We start from the raw sequence: 25,362 nt of genomic DNA on the forward strand, positions 1-25,362 counted from the left end.
ATTGTTTTATGAAGAACAACAGATGCTTCTGGTTTGGAAGTATGGGGTAGGGGGTAGTTGGAGACAACAAATGTTTTATTGTTTGTGTTTTAAGTTTCTGCACACTTTCTAGATAAATACAACATCTCTTTCCATGGTTGTCTTCCTGTCCACGCACATTTGTCATGTGAAGATCGTCGCCACCAGAGGACAATGGCCGTTAGCTACTTTTTGTAGCCTTGGTGTTTTAAATGATTTGCTCTATTTTTCAAGATGCATGACTTCCCAATTAGGATCTGGAATGTTAATGATCTTAACGATCATAACAAATGGGGACAGCATGTAAGTTTGTGAAATGGCATACACCTGTGCCTCTCATGTTGCTCGAAACTCATTAAATGGGCACTAAATTATCTTTCCTCACCCCATTTGCTTTTAATAGAGTCCATCATGTGTGGCACATCGGAGGATCTAAGGGGGTGGTGATCCTCTTACATAAGAACCTACTGCTTGCTGTCTCCTGGATCGAATGGAACACCCTTGGGAGGTATGTCCCATTAAGGGATCCCTTGAGGGTTATCGGCTCAATTTACTCTGTACATATATTCCTCAGGCTTTGGCCGAATCCGCTCTCAAAGCTTTCTGACAAATAGTCCTTAGATTCCGCCAATGGTAATTATTTTAGGTGGAGATTTCAATGACACAATAGTGCCCCCCAAGTGAATCTACAGGTTCCAGGGGCTCAAGGCAGGGTAAAAAGAGTCAGCTGGTGGATTGGTTAGAGAGTCTGGGATTGCGTGATGTGTGACGCGTTTGGAACCCCAACACTTGTGCTTACACACCCGTGTGATCAGCACTTAGAATTATGTCCCGTATTGACCTGTTTCTGCTCCACGCCACTGATATTCTACACACAAATGCGGCGTATATCCTACCACCAGGCATTTCAGATCGTGCTCCAGTGACGGTCTGGCTTGGGGCTCAGGGAAAGGGTGTGCATATGGTCTTGCTCTTAAATGCTGGGTATCTGGTGGACAACCAATGTGTTCAATATCTGAGACAGGAGCTACAGGCCTTCCTAGATTTGAGCACAGGTTCAGTTGACTCTCCTGGCTCTTTACGGTCTACCGGGAAAGCCACAACATGAAGAATTGCTAGATCCTTCTTGAGAGGTAGGGAAAGACAGAGACAATGTCAGATAACTAAGCTGGAGGCAGGCATACTGATGCTGTTGCGGTCTAATCAGTGTCAGCCGTGTAAGAAGGTGAGGCGCCAACTCGATGCCTGTCAGGACCTCTCTGCGGCAGCTCAGTCTTGATGCCAAAGTCCAGGCAAACAGGCTTCTTCAAGTACTTTCTCACCTCATCCTTCAGTACCAATGTAGCGTAATGCCTCATCATGGCACCCGGCTTTTTATACGTAGAGTACATATTGCCTTGGCCCATATGCACTGCCTTCGGGATGAAGGCACCCTCTTCCTCATAGATTTTGAGAAGGCATTTGACTGCATGGATTGGGATTTTTTAAAATGATGCTGATGGGATTTGGCTTCAAAATAATGTCCTACATGCAGGTCCCCTATACCTTAACCAGAGGCACAGGTCTGCGTAACAAGTACTCCTTCTTCCTCATTCTTGGTGTGCATAGATTCCAGGCAGGGCTGTTCTTTATCCTCTCTCCTTTTTACTATGGCCATTGAGTCCCTCGCAGTATGTATCAGATGTGATGCCTAGATTGGTGTGGGGGGGGGTTTGACTGGGGTATTTTTTTATTTTTTTTTATTTTTATTTTTTAAGGTTTTGTAGAGCGCGTAGTAACCCTAGAGCATCCCAGCGCTAGAACCTGAACTCAAGGGGGGTCAGCGGTGGAGGGGGTTAAGGGTCAGGGAAGAGAAGAGTCTTCAGTGCCTTCCTAAACTGAAGGAGATTGGGTTCAGTTCTCAGTCTCCGGGGGAGGTTGTTCCAGTGTTTGGCCATGTGGACCGAGAAGCTGCGGCCTCCGGACCTGGCTTTATTAACTCTGGGGACTGTGATGAGGTTCTCTCCGCTGGAACGGAGGGCCCTTTTCGTTTTGTAGGGGATGATGAGGTATGATGGGTATTGCGACAGAAGACAGCATTGCCCTATATGCTGATAATAACCATCGATTTCTGCCTTCACCGACCATCATGGGTACCCAATTGGTACAAATGCAGTACTTGTTTACAACAGCCTCTTACTTCTAGGTGAACTGGTCAGAGTGCCTTCTGGTGCCTCTGAAAGGAGACATGAGTGATACAGAGTGGCAATCACGCTTAGCAATTCGCAGACTTAGTTTCCAGTATTTAGGAATCTATGTCATGTTGGATTCCAATGTTACCTGGAGTCTTAACCTTGACTCTCTTATGCTGCAGGTGGGCTACACTTCCATTGAACATCAAAGATTTAAGATGATGTCCCTGCCCCAATTCTTATACGTGTTCCAAAACTTTTCATTGCTCATTCTATAGACCTGGTTCCGCAGCCTGCTTCTAAATATTGGATCATTCTTATGGGTCTCACGCCTACTTTGCATAGCATTTGGTAAGTGCATATAACCAACTTATGATGGAGGGATGGGCATGGCGGATCTCCGTTTGTACAACTGGACCTCCCAGATTTTGGTGGTAAATTACTGGCTGGGTGGGAGGTGGTCGGACCCATCCCTTTGGCTGGAAATGGCCCTGATGGGCCATGATAAGATACAGGCCATGTTATATGGGTCCTCAATTCCTTGATTGATTCCCAATCCTAAGGCTACCAGGGTGGTGCTGTTGGCATGGAGGTCTCCTCGTCCATGGACTGAGTGGATCAGAGAATTACTATGGAGACCCCCCTTGTGGCAGTGCCGCTGGTTGGAACACAGCTCATGAGTAGAGGGTTTTGGTTAATGGGACTATTTAGATATCACAAGGGCATGAGATGTCTGGTAGGGTGCCTAGATGAAGACCTTTCTAGATTAATAGTCTGAATTTGCATTTCACAAATTGTAATGTTATAGGTACTTATGATTTCGGCATGCACTGGCAAACAACAGAGGTCCTGTCCAATGCACATGGAAAAAAGGGAGAGAATTCAAAAAAAGTATAAATCTTTAATTATTCATTTTCCTGATTCTTTGAAGACCTGAAAGCCAAATGGGTTGCATGGGTGGGCCATTTGGTTGTCAGTGATTGGCGAAGCACACGTATGTGTTCTTGCTATTTGCTCAGGACTTTGACTCATACAATTCAAATACTTACATGGAGTTTACCTTACCTAACAGAAGGTGTGGTGTGCGCAACACCTAACTGTTATTGCGTCTCAGAGGAATTTCTTCCACATGGTGTGGACCTGGTCAGTTATCCTTGAATAGTAGCGGAAGAACTTTCACACTTTCTCAAGAGTTCTTGGTTGCCAGTTTGACCGCCCCCTCCCGGATGGCCTAGGCCATGTTCCTAGGAGATGTGTGTGTGTGTGGGGTAAAGAGGGGTGGAGAAATCTGTCTTCATGAAAATTAGCAGCTTGACAGTTAAGAGAATTAATCTGAAAAGCTCATCACGACTACTGAGTATTTCATATTTAATTCCAAAATCACCAAAAAAAGTAAATTTCACTCTATTTTCCCTATGGCAACGGTAACATTGAGGTACGTTAAACAACACTGCTAAATTATTCTGTGCACATATTATATCAACTATAACCGAAGAAGTTGCTTGATGTTTTTCGTTGCTTCTAAAGATAACCTAATTTACACTGATCATTCAAACATGTCGTGTCAAGTGAATTAATGCCAGTCATCTTCTGTTGGTATGCAATACAAACCAATAATAATGAATTACAGTTTGTTATTGCTTCACTAATACTGTTCTTTATGCTACTGAGTGTCTGATTACAAGTCCCCTGGTCGTCGTCACAGTATTCCCCACTCCCACCCCCTTGGTAGCCCTCAGGGTGGAAAGTACATGGGATTAGAGGAATGAGGAGTTACTGGGCCAATAAGGAATATCACATTTGATTCCCAGGATAATTATTCCATTTTGTCCAGTTTTGCCCCCAGACATTTTAGGCGCCTTCAGCAGCCAACCATCCAAGTGAAAATGACAGATCCACAGTAAATCCTCTGATCTCATGAAATCCATGAGGCTTGTCACATAGAAATTAAAAAAGCATTTGTGATAAGGCCTAAAATGCACATCAGTAAATTGCACCATGGGAGTTGTGTCTGTCACAAATGGCTGTAAACCCTATCGACCCTTTATAAGGGAATTTGTAAAATTATTGTAAGCATTCATTTATGAGGGGAAGCAGCCGTTACAACACATGCATTACAACGCATGCTTTTACCCCGCATGCCATTACAACGCAAATGGCTTGTTGCAGGGGGTATAAGGTGTTGGATTTAACTCCAACACCTTCCCGACTGTTGCACACACTGGAGTTGGAATAGTAAATTATATTATTCCAACATCCAGTGCACCCCAGACAGCAAGTCGAGGTAAAGATTTGCATTGTAACGGCATGCGGGGTAAAAGCATGCGTTATAACGTCATACAACCGTTTATGAGATCTTTTTGGTGGAGCATTGAGTTTATTAAGTACTAGTCTGCAGATAGCTATAGTTGACACATTTTCATCCCTCCCTCCAGCCATCACAGCCTGTGACATTTGTACAAATATTGATAAGTAGTTGCTTGGGAGTGTTCTGGTCTCTGCCCAAGCTGTACATGTAGCACTTTATAACAGTGGAATAGCTAGGGGGGGATGGTCTGCCCCAGGCGGCACTTTTTTGGGGGTGGCGGTGAGCTCAAGGTAAGTTCTCTTTTTGTAAAATATTATTTTCCCTCTTCGTCGTCTGTCGTCTCTCCCCAACCCCTGCTCTTCCCTGCACCGCCCATCAATAGACGGCAAACTCAGGGATCGTCCTGGACCGCTAAAGCTCTAGCTAAGATACTGCTTTATCAATTGATCAATCAATCAATCAATCGATCCATTTGTAGAGTGCACTACTCACCTGGGAGGGTCTCAAGGCGCTTGGGGGGGGGCGGGGGTGCTGCTACTGCTCGAACAGCCAGGTCTTGAGGAGTGTCCTGAAGGCCAGCAGGTCCTGGGTCTCTCCCAGGCGGATGGGGAGGGTGTTCCAGGTTTTTGCGGCGAGGTGGGAGAATGATCTGCCGCCAGCGGTCGCTCGTTGGATGCGGGGGACAGTGGCGAGGGCGAGGTCAGCGGAGCGAAGCTGGCGGTTTGGGGTGTAGAAGTTGAGTCGTACGTTGAGGTACGCTGGTCCGGTGTTGTGGAGTGCCTTGTGAGCGTGGGTGAGGAGCTTGAAGGTGATCCTCTTGATGACGGGGAGCCAATGCAGGTCTTTCAGGTGGGCTGTGATGTGGCTGTGGTGGGGGTTGTCGAGAATGAGGCGTGCAGAGGCGTTCTGTAGGCATTGTAGTCGTTTCTGCAGTTTGGCTGAGGTTCCTGCATAGAGAGCGTTGCCGTAGTCCAGCCTGCTGCTGACGAGGGCCTGGGTAACCGTCCTTCTGGTTCCGGTGGGGATCCATCTGTAGATTTTGCGGAGCATGCGGAGGGTGTTGAAGCAGGAGGAGGAGACGGCGTTTACTTGCTGGGTCATTGACAATGCTGAGTCCAGGATGACCCCCAGGTTGCGTGCGTGGTCAGTGGGCGTCGGTGCTGCTCCCGGTGCGGGCAGCCACCATGAGTCGTCCCAGGCGGAGGGGGTGGAACCGATGATGAGGTCCTCCGTCTTGTCCGAGTTCAGTTTCAGGAGGCTGTTCATCATCCATTCAGCAATGGCCTTCATTCCTCGTGGAGGTTGGATTTGGCGGTGGTGGTGGCCTTGGTGAGGGAGAGGATTAGCTGGGTGTCGTCGGCGTATGAGATGATGTTGAGGTCGTGCGATCGGATGATGTTGGTGAGCGGTGCCATGTATACGTTGAAGAGTGTCGGGCTGAGGGATAATCCTTGGGGTACGCCGCATAAGATCTTGGTGTCTTTAGAACAGAATGGGGGAGGCGGACACTCTGGGTACTGCCGGTCAGGAAGGAGGTGGTCCAGTCCAGGGCTTTGTCGCGGATCCCTGCGTTGTAGAGGCATGTGCAGAGGGTGTGGTGGCAGACAGTGTCGAAGGCGGCCGGAAAGGTCCGGGAGGATGAGGGCCACGGGCACTCCGTTGTCCAGCATGGCCCTGATGTCGTCGGTGGCGGCGATGAGGGCTGTTTTGGTGCTGTGGTTGCTGCAGAAACCAGATTGGGACGGGTCCAGGATGTTGTTCTCTTTGAGGATGGAGGTCAGTTGCCTGTTGACAATCTTCTCGATGACTTTCGCCGGGAACGGGAGTAGGGAGATGGGCCGGAAGTTTTTGAGGTCCTTGGGGTCTGCCTTGGGTTTCTTGAGTAATGCGTTGATCTCGGCATGCTTCCAGCTCTCCGGGAAGGTGGTGGTCTCGAAGGAGCTATTGATAATCTTGCAGAGATGGGGTGCGATGGTGGAGCTTGCTTTGTTGAAGATGTGGTGCGGGCAGGGGTCGGATGGTGAGCCGGAGTGGATTGTGTTCATGATTTTGATGGTGTCGTCGTCGTTGACGTGGGTCCAGGATATCAGGGGGCCAATGTGGCTGGGGGGCGGTGAGTCTTTATAAGCAATCTGTAATTCTGTTTGGTCATTTACTATTGCTGCACCTGCCCTTTGTTACCTGTTTAAGTATCATGCTGTATTCGTTCTTTCTATGGTTACAGTTATGTGCCCAAGTCTTGCACTGTGGCTTACCCGTATCCTATGTGGCTTACCCGTATCCTATGTGGCTTATCAGTATCCTGGCAAGCTCAGGTGTTTCTTCATGTTCCTGACCTTAAAATGACTGGCACTGAATAGCCCAGCCAGGATGTGACTGTTCGGTGACTCTGTATTGGCAGCGGTTGAGCAGATTTCTAAACACTGGAGAGATGGTATCACCTCAGCACTGACAAATTCAACACTTTAAAAATGACAGCTTCCCCCAAAAAGTATTGGTATTCAGCCTGATAGAGCACTTACAGCACTATAAATTGTATGGGTGCACTATACTCTATGGTTGAAATGCACTCACATGTTTTTTGTCGTTTGCAGTGCTTCATAATTATTAAGATGCATTTATTCATGTTAACGTAGCACTAAATTGTAGTGTGCACATTTAAGTAGGATTTTACATGTTTTAGAGACACTTATAATTCCTGTATGTGTAATGTGCAGGATGAAATTATACTTGTGTTGTGTATACTGTGTTTAGTTTAAGTTGCCTGAGTTGTAGGCCCAAACTGTAAGTTATTTTGAGTTTCTTTTCTCCTTGGTTGCTCAAGAAATAATTAAATGAATACTTTTTGTGCTCGAAGACAGTGTGTTCTCATCCTACTGCAGGTGCAGGAATTCGGCCTCGTTATTCGTAGATTTAAGGAGATACCTGCAATGTCTTTGAAGAAGTCTGGAAGGTGAGAAGGGAGGACTCCTTTCGTGCCTGGCCTATCTGAAACCCAAGGCCACTGGAAGACAAAGAAAAATTAATTAAAGTTCCTGTGGAAAGCTAGTGAAAACGCTGCAATTGAAAAAGTTCATCATGTGACGTATTGTGAGTTGAACATTGTCTTTTTGTATGATGTGCAGGGAGAGATTCTAGAGGCTTCTGCTTTTTTTCGGAGGAGAAGGAGCATCTTAGAGCGAGCTTCATAGCTTTAAGCTATCAGACCCATTTGGCGTGAGTACTTCTTAGGAAGTCAACACGTGCTGACACCTTTGGGATGTGAAAAAAGAGAGATTGGTAGGACCCTCATTTAGAGCAGTGTAGGGAAAGAGATTTTTGTTTTGGTTTTCCTCCCAGATGAAAAGAGAATTGGACTCAGCTTCTATTCTATGCTGTATTCTGATTTTGGAGTTCATCACTTTATGCCTTTTATGCCGAATAAATTGCATCCGTAGACTCGGCTCTGTATTGATTTTCATGTATCTATATACTCTGATGCTGAGGTGTGTTTATATTCCATTATTTTTGGCCTTATAATAAACCCACAAAATTGAAATTCGGAGTCTGTGGTCCTTTAGAGTATGACTAAATTGAAAGTATAACCTTGAATTGTTTTACTCCCCTCCACCACTTTTAGCAAGCAAATCAAAGACCATCAGTCTTATTTACTAGAAAAAGCAGAGAATACAGTTTGGCGTAATGAAATGGTAGCAGGGGATGGTTTGCTTCTAAAAGTGAGGGGAGAAAAGATAAATTAGAGTAGGATCGGAAGAATAATAGATCTTTGGACGGAGTAGAAGACGGCGAAGTTGATGGAGGTCAGCGGACGGTGACGGTGCGGCGGAAACAGTGGTAGCGTGAGTATGAATTTGTGTGATGTCTTAGATTGCGGTGATTAATTTTTTGTGTGATGTCTTGCGAAGTTGGGATGCAAGTTGAGTGATTGTGAGTTTATCAGTTTAATGGTCCGGACACGTGTGGATCAGGAAGTTTGGTTAGCGGACTCAAGAGAAGTCCAAGATCCCGGGATAGTTTTGTATTTGTAATTGTCTGATAAATATTGTGGGTGTCGTGAAGCGCTATCGACGATTCACTTGTGATAGGGAACTTTGTGTGAATGCAGGAGTATGTCGTTGAAAAAAGCCTCAGGCACGGGGGGTGGACTACGGCGATTGAGGGATCAACGAAGGTCGGGGGTCACAGCGGACGCATGTTCTCGAAAGAGTGTTCTATCGATCTTTTAGTGGACGGAAAATTACTTGTTTTATGGAACTGTAAGTTATTGTGACTGTGTTAGGAGCAGTTACTTGGTTTAATAACTTTTGGATATACAGTTATTTGTACTGCGAATGTGTGAGCGAGTGTACGAGGTGAAATTGTAAAGGTGGGTGAGCCACTGCAAGGAGTGAGCAATGATGTTAGTGTGCGCCGCCCTGGATTGGTGGAAGTTCGTCCGAAGTCGAATATTGAAACTTGGGTTGCAAATAATTGATTTTCACGATGAGATGTTTTAAGGTGTTGCGAGATTTGTGCAGAGGCGACACAGGGGTGGTGACTCGAGTAGGAGAAGAAGCGCCGCCAGAGGACACCCCGGCACTTTATATGGAAACAAATGTAGGACTACATACTATAGTGTGGCTTCAAAATTGGCATAACATTACTGAGAAGGAGGGAGAATTGGCTTTCCCTTGTTATGGATCATTTTGTATGGAGGTGTTGTGTCAGCTGAGGGGAGTGATGGCTTGTCTGAAACCTCCGCCTAGACCAACACAATTTGAGGCATTAGATGCATGGATGAGAGCAGCAATAGCGAAGAGAAGAGAACCTTCACAGGGAAGAATGAAGAAAACAATGAAGGCATATCAGGATGTGAGATGGGATGCACAGTTGAAGAGATAGAGAGTAGACACCATAGAGGGAGAACGATTATATCCATTCAGGTTGTTAAAAGGAGGGTCTGGAGGAAAAAGTAAGACAAGAGGAAAGTGATACAGATGACAATTTTCTTGATAGACTGCTAACAGAACGTCCTCCACCTTGTGACTCTAGGTCGGAGACGGAGCAGACACATCAAACAGAGGAAACGTCAGGAGTGGGAAGAATGGGTTCAGAGGATCAGGCCACCGGAGTAAGAGGGAGGATTTCAGTGGGAACACAAATTCCAGGAGGATCCGGAGGGATAGGGTACGCAGATCATGAGCAAAATGAAACTGCATGTAACATGCGGTTACCAGAAGCTCTTTTAGTACCCGTTACTATTGGACTGGTGGTTTCAATATATAACCCCAGAGAGAGAACAGGTGGAAGTCAACAGTAAATAGGAGAAGGGGAAGAGACTATATCTGGAGGGAGCCTTACAATGAGGGAATTGGCATGGCTCAAATACCAGTGGAAGCTAGTACTCCACTGCCAGCTATAGCTGATCCAGGAGCTTTGGCATATTCTAGGTCAGAGATCAGAATGTGGGTTCCACTGGTGAGGGAGTCAATGATACAGGGAGATGAAATGAAGATGAAATGTGAAGCAGCTAGGGTACTGTTTGGGCCACCAGTTGTGTGTGCAGGTAATCATTGGAGAAGTAGAAGTGTTGAGAGAGAAAATCGCCCAGTTAGGAGAATGGAGGAAAGTGGGGGTCCAAGGAAAACACAAAGTTGTGACAGGGAGGAATTGGTAAGTGAAAGGGATGGAAAGGTGTTATAGGTTGCATTAAAGGCACCATTGTTAGATGTGGTGAGATTAAAAGCAGAAATAGATGAGGTGATTGAAGGGAATCTGCCATTGGACAGAATTGAGACAAACGACCCAAGTGAACTGCTATTTGTAGCTAAGGATGTTATTAGAAAAGCAAGGCGAGCTCATGATTCCTTGTCACAGTTGGCACGAAGGTATGAGGTGGACCTGACAAAAACCCAAATGATGCAGGGACTCTGCAGATTGAATTATACAGATAAGGAATTGGAAGAGACGCAAACAACAGGATTAAAAGCACAAATTAGAGAACTGGTGGTAGGGATGCAAGCGTGGAAAGAATTAGACAGATGGGAAGAAAGGTGGGCCAAAAGAAAAGCGCCAAGAAAGGGATAGGAGATACTCTGCCTCCGGGTGGAGGGATGGGAAAACAGGAAATTTCACTCTGAGAGAAGTACAAAATGGGGGGTACGTACATGTGCCATGGAGCAGGGGTGATTTGGCAGCATTCACTTATGATTTTCCTCGGCTGAGAGAAAAACCTGCCGACTGGTAAAAACAATTAGACCGATTTGTCAAGATTTCAAAGGTGTTATGGATTGATTTGAATACCTTGTTTGATATAGTGGTTCCAGGTGATTTGTGGACTTCATGTAAAGTCGCCATTGAATGGCCAGCTGCAGAACCAACTAGAGATCCGGTGAATCATGGTCCTTCACCCGAGGTAATGAAGAAATATGAGCAAGTGATTACCTGGTTACAATCCAAGGTAGCTCCTCAAACTGTTGAGTGGCTTAAAATCGATCGTACTGCTCAAGATCCTAAAGAGTCGGTACTTGACTATTATGAGTGACTGTTGGTGGCTTTTAAACAGCATAGTGGATTGGACACAATTGAGCAGAAAGATATGGGACAGTTTGTCTCAAAGTTTGTGCTGGGACTAAAATCTGATATTAGCTTGATGATACAGACACACTTGATATGTTGACAGAATAAGTCAGTTGACGAAATTCTGCATTATGCAAAATATTGTAGTGATCAAGTGGAATCAGCACAAAAGAAAGTGAAAGATAAGCTGATGTTGGTGCAGTTGAGGAATGCCGAAAGACCCGATCTGATGCCAGGGATTGGAGGAGCGATGGTTCGAGGTAGAGGACGTGGCAGAGGAATGGGTCAACAAATAATAACCCAACCTGAACAGGGAAGAGGAAGGGGAATGGATGCAGGTACAGGAGGTGATTGGGTAGTGAATCAAAAGAAGGTCCCTGCTTGTCATTTTTGTCATAAAATCGGGCATTGGAAGCGCGAGTGTTGATTGAATCCAGCAAATCAAATACAGCATGAGGGAGAGGGAAAAATGCCTGAGACTTTGAACATCGTAACTAGACCGAGGATCATGTATGGGGAGGGTATGAGCCACAAATGCAGATACCTCAGCCTCCAAGAATACCTACAAATAATCAGGTGTATCATCAAATGCCATATTTTGAAATCCAAGACAGATTTGTCTGAACTCAAGATCCTCATGAGTGTCAGAGGGGGGTGCAGGAAGAATGCACTTTGGGTGCGGCCTTAGAAGTAGAGCAGAGTGGACTGTTTGTAGATGCAGAGGTGAATGGATAGCCTGTTACCTTTTTATTAGGCACTGGAGCTGCGCACTCCATAGTAAGAATGGAAGTGGTTCCAAAGTTATCTCTTTCAGAAGAATCGATCCAAGTAGTGGGAGTTACCAATCAGAAAATGACTAACCCGTTGACAAATTAGTTACCTGTGAGAATAGGACCATTCCAAGACAGACACCAATTTGTAGTGTGCAATTCAAGACCAGTCTGTCTATTGGGGCGAGACCTTTTGTGTAAGCTAAATTGTACCATCTCTTGCACTCTGAGGGGAGTGAAGTTGCAAACCTGTGATGACGATGCAGATTTTAAAATGGCCAATATGAACTTGTGCGCAGAAAAAGTTGTGGTTCTCACGAAAGAGAAGTTACCACATAACTTGAGAGACTCAGTTTCTCTGAAAGTGTGGGATTTCACGGGTGAGGAGCTGGGATTGATTCGAGGTGTTGAAACTGTTAGGATACAGATCAAACCAAATGCTGAATTTCCACGAACTCTGCAGTATAAATTAACTCCAGAAACTGTGGCTGGAATAAGACCTGTGATCGAGTCTATGTTTGCACAAGAAATTCTCAAAGAGATCAGAGGAAGTCCCTGCAATTCGCCTATAATGGGACTGCAGAAGCCTAGTGGCAAGTACAGAATAGAGCAGGATTTGCACAGGGTCAATGAAATCGTGATCCCATGTTGTCCCGTGGTACCGAATCCAGCTGTTATATTATTTCAGATACCATGTGAGACAGAATGGTTTACAGTCATAGACTTATGTCAGGCATTTTTCTCCATACTGTTGCATGAAGACAGCCAGTTTTTATTTGCATTTAGGATAGACGATCGTGTGTTAACGTGGTGTCGTATTCCTCAAGGGTATACAGAAAGCCTCTTTAGTCAGAGTCTGAAAAAGAATCTTGAAGGGCTGGTGATGCCTCAGAGGTCAGTCCTAGTTCAGTACATTGATGACCTTTTGGCCGCTTCAGACACTGAAGATGCTTGTAGGATTGATACTGTGGCTTTGTTGAATAATTTGGCAGAGAATGGACACAAAGTGTCCCCAAATAAACTTCAGTATTTTCTGACTGAAGTTCAGTATCTAGGTCACCGGATTGAGAAGGGAAAATGAAGAGTGTCACCAGATCCCATAGAGACGATTCTGCAAATGGGAACTCCGAAAACACAAAATGAAGTCTGCATGTTTTTAGGAATGGTCGGCTATTGTCGACAGTGGATCACAAATTTTTCCTTTCAAGCAAAGCCACTATTGAGATTGACTCGAAAGGACATTAGTGATCCGGTACCATGGGATAACGATTGCTTTAGAGCCTTCCAAGAGCTGAGAGAGAACCTTTGTTGCGCTCCAGCTCTGGGAATACCAGACTATAACAAGCGTTGTCGCTCTTTTGCTGTGAGAAGGAGGGATGTGCGTTAGCGGTCCTTGTACAGACCCATGGAGGTGCCTGTAGGCCAGTAGCTTACTTTTCAGCTACACTAGATCCAGTAGCTTCTGCATTGCCCAGATGTATCAAATCCGTTGCTGCAACAGGTGTCAGCATTGAGAGATATGAAAGCATAGTGATGGGTCATCCACTTATCGTTTATGTGCCACATTCAGTAGAATTGTTAATGACAAGAACCAAGACACAGTATCTAACGAATAACAGACTTACAAAGTATGAGCAGGTTATATTGGCTTCTGAAAATGTTACACTGAGACGCTGTACCACATTGATCCTGCCACATTGTTACCTGTTCCGCAAGAGGAAGAAGAGGATTGTGAAGAGCATGACTGCTTAGATGTTACTGAGTTATCTACCAAACCCAGACCTGACATTGTTGATGAACCTCTGCCTGAATCTGATTTGATCCTTTTTGTTGATGGTTCATGTTTAAAAGACAATGAAGGGTGTTTGAGAGCAGCGTTTGCTGTGTGCACCATCTTGGGGGTGGTGGAAGCTGCCTGTATGAAAAGAGTATACTCAGCTCAGGTGGCCGAAATTATTGCTCTGATACGTGCTTGTACCATCTCGACTGGAGTCCGAGTGACTATCTATACGGACAGCCAATATGGGTTTGGTGTGGCTCATGATTTTGGGCAGTTATGGTAAAAGAGGGGATTGTTGACGTCCTCAGGATCCCCAATCCGTAATGGAGAATGTGTATGCCAAATGTTGGAAGCTTTGCAGAAACCTAAAGAGATTGCAGTTGTAAAATGTGCAGCCCATGGGAGAGGAGAGGATTTTGTTACAAAAGGAAATAACTATGCTGATGAAGTACCTCGTTTTTGTGCTATACATGTTTGTGTTTTCAATGGAGAATATGTAGGAGAGTGCACAGAAGAGACCAAGCTCAGCATTATGTTAGCTGTACCCGAAACTTGGAATGAAGTGAAGCAACTGCAAGATGGGGTCTCAGAGGAGGAAGCTGCATCATGGGTTAGAGCAGGCTGTGAAAGGAGAGAAGATGGCATTTGGGTGTCAACAGTTGACAGAGCAGTACTACCCAATTGTTTATTGAGCCCAATGGCAGGGCAGATTCACGGAGCAGTTCATCTTGGGAGAGATGCCATGGTGCGAGTGTTTCGGCAAGCTTTGTTTAACAGACGATTTCTCGTGAGTGCTTAAGCAGTGTGTCACCGGCGTGCTACTTGTCAACAAATGAATGTTGGAAAGAGAACTGTGGTTGCGATGAGTCACATTGGAAGATCAGGAGGTCCTTTCAATGGATACAATTGGACTTTATTGAGATGCCGAGGTGTAATAGGCTAAGATATGTTTTGGTGGTGGTGTGTATCTTTTCACTTTGGGTTGAGGCATATCCAACTAGACAATGTGACAGTCTCACGGTGGCAAAACTGCTCTTAAGGGAACTGATACCGCGTTTCGGATTTCCGACCTCAGTAGAGACAGATAGGGGAACACACTTTCATAATGAAATCATGAAATTGTTGTGTACAGCTTTGAATATTGATCAGAGATTGCATTGTAGTTACAGGCCTGAGGCTTCTGGTCTTGTAGAGCAGATAAATGGCACAATCAAGATGAGGGTGTCAAAAGTTTGTTCGTCAACCTCATTGAAATGGCCAGATGCACTGCCATTGGTGTTGATGAGTCTGCGTAGTACTCCTGATAGAAGGACAGGGCTCTCTCCCCATGAGATATTGATGGGAAGAGCTATGCGATTGCCTACGAGGCCAGCTACAGCATTGATAAACATCACAGATGATTTGGTATTGGATTATTGTAGGGGACTGGCTGATATGGTTAATTCTGTTTCTCACCAGGGCGAGGCTGCGACTGCATCCACCTCGAGAGACCTGCTGCATGATCTTAACTCTGGTGACTGGGTGCTGGCCCGAAAGCAAGTGATGAAGAGCTGCCTTGATGCTCGCTGGCAAGGACCATACCAGGTGATTTTGGTCACAAGTACAGCTGTGAAGTGTGTAGGATTACCAAACTGGATTAATGCTTCGCATACTCGTCGAGTTCCAGAGCCTGTGGAGGAAACGACTACCCTTGTTCCGAGAAGAACGACTGAGAATGCAATAGACAATGAAGGAACAGGTCAGGTTGTGAGCATTCATGATGAGGCTGAACAATCAACTGAGCAAGAAAGAAGAGATCAAGCTGTTTCAGAGTTGAGTTCAGAACCTGAAATAGACGAGATTGCAGAAGTGAGCTTTGAACCAGATCAGAGTGAGCGGCCTGCTGCAGAAGGATCAGATCGAAAGGAAGAGAGGAGAGCAGGTGCTGAAGCAGAAAAGTGTCCGACAAGAAAAGAAAGGCTAAACATAAGGCTTGCATCTGAGAAAAATCTCGCTCCAATTCCTGAAACGTTTGAATCAGATCAAAGTAAAACCGAAGAGAGACCAGATGGTCTAAGACGATCCAGAAGAGAGAGGGTACCGACTCAAAAGTACGCATCTCCTGAGTGGACATACCTGGCTGCAGATGCAGAGACCGAGGAATTCCGGGAGGTTGGGGACTGGCACAGTTGCTGGTACCTGGAGTTGAGGCTTTCGGAGTCCTAACACTGACAGTCCCTGATCCACCAAGGCTGAGTGGGTTGTGATTTTTGATCCTTACCAGGTTGCTTTCCCTACTTTTGGTCGACAGCCCACTGCACAGATCCTGCAGCTTGTCCTTACCGTACTTGGATCTAATATCATTAATGATGAAGCTTGAACTGTGAAAGAAGAACATGTTAAGCTTTAGAAAGAAGATAACCTAGACCCAAGTGGGAGTAGATTTAAAATTATGGACTTTCAGTAGAAGAAGAACTGAGGGCTAGGGCTGACTACATCTCTACAATAGGTTTAGCACTATTGGACTGAATATTGCAACGACCGAATGGAAAAGGGAAATAAAAGGGCATTGTAAATAACAGGATAAGGCAAAGAAAAGAAGAAAAGAGACTTTTGTTGATTTCGTTTGCGCCCCTAGACCAATCAGTGGTTCAAAAATGGAATCTGGAAACTCAGGACGCAAGCAGAAATGCATAATTGGTACTTATTGTCATAACTGTGGTGATTGTTGCATCTTTGGTTGAGTCTAAAAATTCTGAAAGGAACAGGCAACACTTACACCACCTGTCTCAGATTTAGAAGGGGGTACATCTGTAAAAGATAGAGAGATGATCAGGGAAACTAGTCTGAAGTTACATGTAGATTTGTCAAAAGGTGATTTCACGCTGAATGCATATGCTCGTTTGTTGTATGAGTACGTTGATACAATGGAAGCGAAAGACTGTTACGTTTGTATGCAACTGCCAGCATCAGTAGAAGAAGGCATTCAATATCATCATTTACCTGTGACATATGGCATTACTTGTAGGGGGATATTCACAAGGAGCTAACGCCGAGTTAACTGCACTTTATCGCAGTCAAAGTTGCGATAAATCGATCGCCCCATTCACAAGCTGGTGTTAACAGCCCATAGCACCAGTTTACCCGCGATAGCAGCGGCAAAAAACTTTGCCACAGAAGACCCCCGCAACTATTGCTAATGAAATGCAGAGTAGGCGTTCCCGTGCCAAAAGCCGCGACAACACCACTCCACAACATTCACATCGACCAGCCAGAACTGCGATAAGAACACAAAACAGGCGATAAGGTGCGTTAGCAGCAGGAAAATAACACCTGCTCTGACCATAGCCTGCACCACAAAAGGGAGCACAGCCCACAGCCACATAGGAAGGGCAACAGATGCTATGGATCCACCGGTCATGAGTGCCGGACACCCAAGAGGGCCACAACACCCACCGCCACCAACCCAGGACCCCAAAACCCACCCGGCACAGTCCCCCCGGACCACCACACAGGCAGCGCAGACAAAGGCCCATTCGCTATAGCTGGATGCATGCACGTGTCGGGGGCAATCTACAGCACACATGTCATACCTGTGCCCCCTGCGGACACAGCACACAATCACCGCAACAGAAAGCACACGTCTCACATCAATGTGCAGGCAACAACCAAACACAGTGGAACCTCCACCAATCTCGCCTCCAAATGCCCAGCCACTTTGCACGATTCCTCCATCCTCCGACAGTCCACCTGCAACCAGCGTCCCCAGGATGGCACCAAGGGAAATGCAAAGCCCCTTGGCAAGTTCCAAATGAACACCCCACTCACCTCAACTCCACAACCATGCAACTCTCAACTCTGGCAATGCACACATCACAAAATCAAAACCAACATGCTAAACAACATGCCCACCCACCAGATCTGACAGAACAACTCACAATGGCAACCTGGGCAAGCCTTGAACATGAGCCATCAACACCATGGCACCTCAGCCACACACTAGCCTAATGTGGGGAGTGGTGGCAACCAGGCATGTGTGAAGGAGGCAGGAGAACCATGACTGGGAAAGTACACAATGCCAAGAGTGGTGGAGATATGCTGGACAGACCGCAGTATGCAGAACACACCTATATCCATGGCGACATACACCTCTGGTGTATGGAGTATAGTGGACAGTGAACGCAACCATGTCACCCCAGCCAGTGGGGGGGTTCACGGAAATGTTGCCTGTTACGTCCCCCCTGTAAGCATGAGCGGAGTGGGATGGCCCAGCGTATGCCTGGCTAGTGTAGAGGTGTGAATAAAAAGCACGTAGCCCTGGGTGTGGTCCTCTTCCGAAAAGCCCAACGTCTCTGCCAGGGCGGCGCCTCTCACCACGCCAAGAGCCCTATGCCATCCTCGTGAGCGGACTTGCCTGTGATCCTGCTGTACCCCGGCCCAATGAACCCCGAACCCGTCAGGCCCGCCCCTGCGCAGCCAGGCAACACTTCACCTTCCGACACCGGGGTGTGTCAAGGAGGGTCCACCACGTGCTGGTGCAAGTTCCATGCACTAGTTCCGTGACTTCTGCAGCTTCCGCAGACCCTCGCTGGCCCCCCGACGCTGGCCCACATCACTCCTTCCTCATTCACATACTACACCGGCGTCCTCTTCGGTCCGTAGGTCCCATATGTGAAACTGTGTCCTGAGTCCTGAATGGCAGTGACCCCAAAGCCGGGGCAGCGGCCACAGCACCAGACTCCCTTCGATCAGTGAGGCATTGTTCCATATGGGCATCTTGCGACATGTGGTGCCACTAACCCTGTTTAACGCCAGCCTGCGACACATGGTGCCACTAACCCTGTTAAATGCCAGCCGGCGGCATGTGGTGCTACTAACGCAGTTCAACGCCAGCCGGCGACATGTGGATGAGGGACCAGGACTAAGCTGCGGACCAGTAGGTCCCACATCCAGCACCTAGTCGCGAATCACGAATGGCAGAGTCCACACCAGTGGTCGCACGGAGAGGAGTAAGAGGAAGATGCGGCTCAGTCCAGACGAAAGCCGGGTCACAGTCACGGAGGTGACTGAACACTATCAACAACTGACCTGGTGCCATCAACCCTGTTCATCGCTAGTCTGCGTCCCATGGTGCTACTGAACCTGAACTACGTAGGCCGGTGGGGCAATCCAACCTATGCCGGCGACACTCAGTGAATGGCCCGTGCTGACCGCTGCCTCAGGCCTACACTGCGGTCCAGTAGGTCACACATCTGGATCTGTGTTTTGGGTAAGATGTGGAGGAATCCACACCATTGGACATGCTTCATCGCAGGCAGCATCCCCTAACTGCACTGGTGCCACTAACTCTGTGCGCAATGAGTCATGGGCACCATCCTGTTGGACCTTGGTGGCGTCAGAGCCCATGGCCTGGTGGTTTTCTGCATCTTCTTCTGGCTGGACCTGACTTGGTGTCCGATATGTGTCTGTTCCATTCATCTCCACCATAGTGACTGTATCAGCGTGGGCCTGCCCTCTGCATCCTGCCCTGGGGGTACACCTTCCACTGTCCATTGAGACACTCCGCGACAAGGCCCCTTTTCATCCCGTGAACCTGCTCTGCACACCTCCCCTGCCCCAGTGCACCGCAAGTCAGCAGCCCGTGGCGGGAGGCCTGTGAAGGACGCTGTGCATCCGTGTCTTCTAACTCTGTGCAGCACCAATCGTGGGGCCTTTATGGTTGAATGGTTGTGTCCTTTACGATGTACTGTTGTCAATTTCTGACTGCACCAGGCAGCCCTTGCCGGCTGGTGTGCACACACCCCATACACATCCAACACAGGTGTCACTCGGTAAGTGTGCCTGGTAATAAATGCGGCCGTGCGCACGTGCCCATAGCCATTCACACCATCTGAGCAAGTGTGTCCGTGTGTTCATTGTGTCAGCTTGATGTGCACAGGCCCTGCAACATCACAGTGTGCTGTCTTCTGCGGACGTTGCCATGTCACCTCAGCATTGGCAGTGACCCTGGACATGTAGCCCCACACCTGCCCCCCTGCATACACAAGCTGCATGTGCTGGTTCTGCAGGGGGGCAGGGCGTGGTCCGCACCTGGCCCTGTGCAGGAAGTGCAGTAAGTGTGTCTCAGTTTTGGGGTGTTGTCGCCACCAGGGCCACAGTACACGATGTTGTAATGTGGCATGTACCAGGAGGGCGGGCCCGCAGGTTCAGGGACATGTAGGGGCGCAAGGGTGCTCGAGGTCTTGGCACATGCATGCCAGGTGTGATGTGTATCAGTCTTGCAGATGCATGAGTCTGTTGTCTGGCCTCATTTGCAGCGCGATCCCAGCCAGCCATGGGCTGGACACCTGTGTCCACCCTGTCCGAACCATTGGCCTACACCCAAGTGGGCGCACACCTTTGAAGACCAGCGTTGCGGTGTTGTTGGCATGGCGCAGGACATGCGCGGATGGGCATTAGAATGGTGTGATGAAACCGTGCAGCGCACACAAGTGTGGGTGCCCGTGGCAGGGAGGAGCAGCTGTGTGGCAACGTGACACACAGTGAGTCCGCTCATGTGCATCATGCTGGGCATATCATCCATGATTCCCAGGGTCCCAGATGTCCCACCACACCCACGACCGGCCTCTGTACGTCTCCTGTATGCATGCAGCTGGGGAAGTTACTGTAGGGATGAAAGGTCCTTTTTCTGTACTATCAGGCAATAGCACATCCGCAGCTTCGAGCAGGAACTTGCATGTGCCCAGTACCACCTGACAGATACGGTAGCATTTGCTTGCGACTCCCACACTACGCACTGCCCGGCATGAGACCAGCCTGTACACAATCCACACGCAGTGGTCCTTGGTCATAGTTGGCATGCGTGATATGGCTTTCACACGTACTCCCACCCCACCCAAGGCCTGCACCCGTTGCACACAGACACTGCTCATTGCACCGAGCTGTGCCATTTCATCCACACGACTGTCTCAGGTCAAGCCAGTGCTGCTTCAAGCAGAGCCACTCAATGGCAGACCATCCCGGACACATGGTCTACTCCAGTCATGTGGAGATGTACAATGCACGTCTGCTGCATGTACTGGGGGCACTGCCGTTGGCAGTGCTGCGGATCAGTTACCAGCTGAGCTTCCGCCTTGCGCACGTCACCTGTGTGCAGTCTTGTTGCATTGTCGCTCGTGCATATTTGAGTGGTCCATGGATGTCTGCCTCTAAAACGTAACAGCGGCATTCAGGCTGGAAACTGGACCTGGGAGATTGCATGAGTCATCGTGTGCAGTGAGCACATTGAGCCACTACCCGATTGGGCTTTGGTGCACATTGGGTCCAGTGGTTGGAGTCAACACATCTGTCCGGGTCAGCTGATGGATTACCTCGACGACATGTCAGATGTGGTGGACGACGATAGCTCTTTGGAGATGTTGGCCTACGCAGCTGCACTCGCGTTCATGGACGAGTGACAAGGTACTTACAGCCACAACTGGATGTGAGCCGTTGCACTTGTCACGACACATGGTTGTATGTTGTGGATATGGTCACAGGTCACGAGACGACAGTGGACATGGCTGCATTGGCCAGGACTCATGCTCCAGGCGTGGACAACCAACGTGGGCTGGCACTGACTTGTGTTGGTTAAGGACTCCCCTGAGGTGGACATGGGCACTTTCCTGCGTTCCTCATTCAGACATGCTGCTGCATTTGTCTGCATATCGTGGCACTTCTCTTGGCTGTGCTGACTCGCACTTGTTGATAAAGTTTCCGCACTTTCACTTGTCTCCACCTGTGTTGTGTCTTGATTTGTATGCTAATGTGTGTGTCATGGATACTCTGGCTCCCTGCCATCCATGCATTGCTAGCCCATCAGGACTGTGTGTTTGTACGTGTGCATTATCATGTTCTTGTTTCGTGCTTTGCCAGATGCGTGTGGCCGTTTACTGGCCACAGGCAGGTGCACTTGTGTCCTGTGTTTGGTTCTGCACAAGTTGGTGTTTGTACCACATTGTGTTGGATATTGGGGTGCTCTGCTTCCTATGTTTGTGCTGCATTGTGCATGAGATGTCCCTTCAGCTCTGATTTGGCTTGCCTTTCTCCCTTTCAGGCAGTATTGTCTTCACTTCTGTGCTTGTTTAGTGGTGTGACATTGCCGGGTTGTGTGACCTGTGCTCCTGGTTGGTGTTGTTATTCTTGGGTATGGTTTGTCTGCAGTTGTGCTGTGCTGAGTTGTGCATGTGTGCCATTGTGCCCATCTCCCCCGTCTCCCAGTCCCTGCTGGTTTCTCTCCCTATTGCTGTTGTGTCTGTAGTTTGGTGCAGTTTCCGGTCCCCGAGTCCTGCCACCATCTTCAGACTGATGTGGTGGACACCATTTCCTCCATGTCATCCTGCTCCTGGTGTGGCGCTGGACTCTCACCTCCGGTGTGCATTGCTGCCTTCTTGTTGTTGGCATGTTTCTGCTTGTTTGTGCCTTTTGCATCATTGCTGGAGTTCTGGTTTTCTGCCATTGTCCTCCTCCGCTCTCAGGCTGCATTCATCTTGTCCAAGTTGGCCTGCCATGTACAATGTTTTGTTGCCAATGTGTTTGGTGGGGTTGTCTGCTGGCTCGGGTTGCCTCCATTGTGGTTGGCTGTTGTTTTCTGTTTGGTCTGTCTTGCTTTTTCAGGCTTTTTTTGTGCTTATTCCGGCCTGCCGTGTATTTCGTGGTCCTGGCGGTGCTTATCCCTGCTTTCCTCATCGCGGATGGGCTCATCGAAAGTTTTCTGGTGTTGTGTTTTGTGTTTTTATCCCCGTCGGGTGGTTGTATCACGGACATTGGCAGCGTTTTCGGCAGACTATCGTATGCTACCGCCGTGTTGTGAATTCCACGTTAACACAGGGTTATATTCCCGTGATGGGCTGTGATGTGTAAAGTTGCGTTAGCATTTTTTGGTGATGTTTAGCACACGTTCTTGTGAATATAGCCCGTAGTGTATTGTTGAGCATGTTTTATAGTAAGGCACATTTTGTGTACTAATTCTCAAATTATGATGTGGTACCCTCAGAAGTTCCAGTGCTTAAGTACCTAAATAAATATGATTACTATAAGGAAGTAGAGAGGATGTCTAAGTATTTTGTGCCTACTATTACCTTAGATACATCACATGCCCTTAGACATAATTTGACCTGCATGTTATCTGACATCGAAAAGAAGTTTGTGGATCACATAGAAGATCGGCATAGGCAGACCTTATTTAGACCAGATCCAAACATAAGTTTATTCCATGGACACAGGAAGAATTAGATCATAAGGCAAAGGGAAGATCTGGTCCAATAGCTTTATACTTCAAGCAAAAAGGGAAACTGTGCATTAGACACCCGTCAACATATTATGACAAGATATTTGTGGGTGAGAGCGATTGTGAACACATTTTCCTGATTGAGGAGTCGATTAGAAAGGCGCTATTGGATAAATTAACGATAGTGCCAAATGTGTATTTTGTGTGTGGATAAAATGCATATGCGAAACTGCCTAAGAATTGGTATGGTACATGTTATTTGGCTGTGGTATTTCCCAAAATCTTCCATGTAGATGATTTATGGCTTTTGGAAGGGAAAAGATCTCACAGAGGAAAACATGGTGTAAGTGCGGGAGAAATTGTTGGGGATGTATTTGGAGCCATTATACCTAGTGTGGGTGTGATTTTGAACGATGTGACAATTAGAAAGTTGGCAACGTTCGTGGATAAGCTCTCTATAAATACGGCCCAAATTCTATTACTTGTTGATGGGGAGATGGTTTCGTAAGGGCTATTGTTCTTCAAAATCGTCTTGCTTTAGATGTGTTATTAGCAAAAGCCGGAGGAGTTTGTAAATTATTGAAAGTTCAACAGTGCTGCACGTATATTCCTGACAATAGTCGGGATATACAGAAGTACATTAGGAACATTTCAGAGATACATCAAGATTTACAGGATCTGGCTGCTGATGGATTCTGGGAACAAATTGGTAAGGGATTTGGAAAGGTTGGAAGCTGGTTTGGAAGGCTGGGACAAGGAATAATGAGATACATCTTGAAACCTATCATAATAGCTGTCAGTTGTATAATTGTATTATTGGGAACTCCATAGCTTTAAGCTATCAGACCCATTTGACGTGAGTACATCTTAGGAAGTCAGCACGTGCTGACACCTTTGGGATATGACAAAAGAGAGATTGGTAGGACCCTCATTTAGAGCAGTGTAGGGAAAGAGATTTTTGTTTTGGTTTTCCTCCCAGATGAAAAGAAAATTGGACTCAGCTTCTATTCTATGCTGTATTCTGATTTTGGAGTTCATCACTTTATGCCTTTTATGCCGAATGAATTATATTCATAGGCTCTGCTCTGTATTGATTTTCATGTATCTATATACTCTGATACTGAGGTGTGTTTATATTCAATTATTTTTGGCCTTATAATAAACCCACAAAATTGAAATTCGGAGTCTGTGGTCCTTTAGAGTATGAAAAAATTGAAAGTATAACCTTGAATTGTTTTACTACCCTCCACCACTTTTAGCAAGCAAATAAAAGACCATCAGTCTTAACTTTAGTAGAGAAAGCAGGGAATACAATTTGGCGTAATCAAGGTTTTCTATAAAAGAAGAATTGATAAATACCGATGAGTACCAACATAAATAAAAACAAGGATTGTCAAAGCTATTGGTCTTGCAACATTTGAAAAGACTGGAGGAAAAACAATCACATATCTTTATGTATCTCAAAACTGAACATTGAATTCAATATTTCCAATTTTTGAAATTAGGATTTAGAATAAAATATGGAGAAAACCCTGAACAGAGTTTAAAATGAATGTTGCATTTGATCTAGCGTAAAGCAATCACAGAGGATTAGTTGTAGCTATTTAAAAAACATACCAGCTGTCTGTTGAAGTGTCAGAATCTAGTGGAAAATGTTTGCTGAATACTTTTCACATGACATGACTAGCAACTTATAGCAATGCTCCAGTAATTTGGTGCTCTGCTGCGGTCAAGTAAGCAGATTTAAGGTAATTTATCAACAAGCATCCGCAACAAAATGGTGTGCCCAAATGAAGGCTGGCACAACCCAAAAAACACACAACTGCTTCATAAAGAGCAAAGATGGTTACACCAGTTGAAGACACATATCAATGGTCTTAACAATGAAACCCATGGTTACAGGTCGGTGTCTCTTAAAACATTCTACACCCACAACAGTTACTATATTGGATACACGCAATGGACAAAAACTGAATTAACTTCTACACACTATTACCAGTTGGTGTCCTGCTTTAGGTGACATCATCCCAATCCAACAAGGTATGTGGCATTTTTACTTTTGAATTATGAACATCAGAATGAATCCCAGTACCCCATTACAATGAGGTGTTTGGTATGCTTACTTTTAAATTCTGAGCATAACAGCGATATGCATTTCGAACACTGTTTCCAAAAATGATCCCATGCCCGTACTTTAAAATGCCATTTCAATCTTCGTAGGGGGGAGCATTTTTTAGAATTGCTTATTATCCAGAATAAACTCAATGAAGTACACTCATGGTACCACATGCTAACCCACACTATAAGTGCAATAGCACTACACTTCCATTGAGCCTCCTACGTGTGTTGACTTTATCACTTTACATGCGTGCACCATCACACGCTGATGAGGCTAGACATGATTACGTGTCGAAAGGGCTCCCTCTTACCAGTTACCAAATCATGTTGGATTCCCAATCTTGATAAATTACTCTGCTCAGATTTTGAACTGAAGACATGTAGCAAAGCAT

The sequence above is a fragment of the Triturus cristatus genome, chromosome 6 (genome assembly GCF_964204655.1).
Source record: "Triturus cristatus chromosome 6, aTriCri1.1, whole genome shotgun sequence".
Lineage (NCBI taxonomy): Eukaryota > Metazoa > Chordata > Amphibia > Caudata > Salamandridae > Triturus > Triturus cristatus.